At 28.5% G+C, this 2500-nt stretch overlaps 1 protein-coding gene across 1 annotated transcript in view; it reads right to left on the reverse strand.

The window, feature by feature from the left end:
* Window positions 1–685: 685 nt before the first annotated feature.
* ninaC (STKc_myosinIII_N_like and MYSc_Myo21 domain-containing protein ninaC) overlaps window positions 686–2500 on the reverse strand; it is an 81099-nt gene continuing 79284 nt past the window's right edge. The window contains exon 33 of the mRNA XM_086538223.1: window positions 686–2500. This exon is cut by the window's right edge and continues 271 nt beyond it. The gene's annotated coding sequence lies outside the window, so the exon portion shown is untranslated.

Raw genomic sequence — 2500 nt, forward strand, 5'->3', positions numbered from 1 at the left:
TTGTATATAATTCAACAATCAACGTTTATCATTTCATTTATTTAACAGCTATTGATATTGGTGTGTACCCTTTATTCTTTTCAAAACCTCAATTAAGAAAATTAATCCTTGTTTTTTCTAATAATATATATTCATAATTTCCTTCACTGCTGTATATCATAAACCAGAGACACAATAATTGTAAATTATGTTTTGATATACCACACGCCCTCATCCATTATCTCGATAAACGATGGAAAATTGTACAGTTATCATGTTTGGGACACTAATTGCACCCAATTAGTAGATATTGATGATCGTCCATAGAAAAATGAGTTAATGATCCATTTATTTGTGTTCTCCCTGATATGTTCTTTGGTTAGGCCTGTACACTGCTACCTAGGTATGTACACTATTACGAAGATGCACACAAACGCTAACATTCATACACGTACATACCCACTCACAGATACGAAAATACACATGCATATACACCTACCCATTCACCTAAACACCTACACACACACAACACACACACACACACATAGATATACACAAGACACAAAACAACACACATACACGCTCACAAAAGCACACGCACAACCAATCAAACAAGCATAGCACACACACACACACACACACACACACACACACACACAAATACAGCATTACTCTCCATTTCCATGCTGAATTAAAACAAGGCCAATGTGATTATACCTTTATTTCTATCATTACCTTACATAACTGGGAAAATTAAGGTTTAGGTGAACATCAACTACACACACTGTACTGAATTTTAAAAAATGCGTCCTTTTGCGATCCAGATATTTGCATTAACTTCTGATGACAGTATCCTTTCGAAACGAGAATCTTTAATCTTTAATCATATATTCGAATTTGGAAGTGAAAATGTATATATAATGTCAAATACATCAGAGGAAATGCCTATGCAATCTGAGGCTCATATTTTAACAAAACATTTCTCCGCCATTCTATAGATATGTGTTCGAAAAGCAGTTGCTTATGATAATGATAATCTTAATAACATAAACAGAAATGATAATAATAACAGTAATCATAACATTGCCTTTGATAATCATAGGAATGATAATAATATTGAAGGTAATGATAATAATTGCAAAAACAATAATGATATTGATAACAAAAACAATGATTTTGATATTAATAATAGCTTTAAAACTAATATTCAAGCTGATAATGATAATAAAGATGATAATAAAAAATACAATGATAGTCATTATCATTATAATAATGATAATAATATCAATTATAATAATAACACTAATAATGATAATGATAGTAAGAAAAACAATGATAGTAAGAAGGATAGAATAATAACAAAAATGATAATTATAACAATAATAGTACTAATGATAATGCTACTACTACTAATTGTAATCATGATAATAAAATTCATAATATTAATAATAATGATAATAACAATAACGATAATAATAGCGTTAATAACAATAATAATAACATCAATAACAATAAAGATAATAATGAAAATAATGATATATACTGATAGGTCTAATCATTGAAAATAAAAAATAGATTGTGCCAATCCATCTGAATCGGTTAGCTTTTACACACGAATAGTAATACATGGCATTATAATTTAATTCATGAGTCAAGAACCAGACTGATAGATAAACAGATGAGGAGATGAACAGAAAGTAAACTGAATAAGCAAAAAAAAAAAAAAAAAAGAAGAAGGACGCAATATCTCACTCAGTATCAGGTATCTAAAAAAAGAAAGAAAGAAAGAAAAAAAACGCACCTAGGAGTGTTCATAAGAATCTAGTCTAAACCAAATGATCGTGGTGAAGGGAAAGTTGGGTAGCATTTAGACAAACGATGAAAAAAGCAAATATATTTTGTTGAATTATTTAGTCATATAATAAACTAGGGAATAAAGCTGAATTGAGACTACTGAGGTTCTGCCTTAATAATCTAGTATCGTAGACTTTTGATTCTGAACTAAAATCACTAAGACTTTTCAATTACGCCCATTCTTTTCTAATAATTGTATGTTTTTTTTGTTTTTTTTCTATTTCGATTAGTATTTATATCCTTATATATTTGTTTGTTTCACTCGCTTTACTTACACACGACATGGAAAGTTCTTATAATTCTTATTGATTTGGTCATTCGGGCGTAGCTAATCTATTTGGCTTTCATGAAATTAATATTTCATAATATTTCACCTACGTAAGTTTGATGGAAAAAAGTGTAATGATAATGTTAAAACCCTGTATTTTTTTTTTTTTTTTTACTTTGTTTAAGATTTTCACTTTGATATCTAATCTTACTGATCTTTAGTGATAAAGAAAAAAAGAAAAATAAACGAAAGAGGGAAAAATCTTTCATAATATGAATACGAGCATGACTTCTCTCAAACTAATGGTAAAATAATAATGACAGAGATTATGACAGCAGTAATGATGACACTGGCAATAATAATAATAATAATAAGGTAATTATATCAATGCCAACAATA

This window comes from Penaeus japonicus, unplaced genomic scaffold (genome assembly GCF_977035675.1).
Source record: "Penaeus japonicus unplaced genomic scaffold, GWHDUDI00000001_assembly GWHDUDI00000007, whole genome shotgun sequence".
Classification (NCBI taxonomy): Eukaryota; Metazoa; Arthropoda; class Malacostraca; order Decapoda; family Penaeidae; genus Penaeus; species Penaeus japonicus.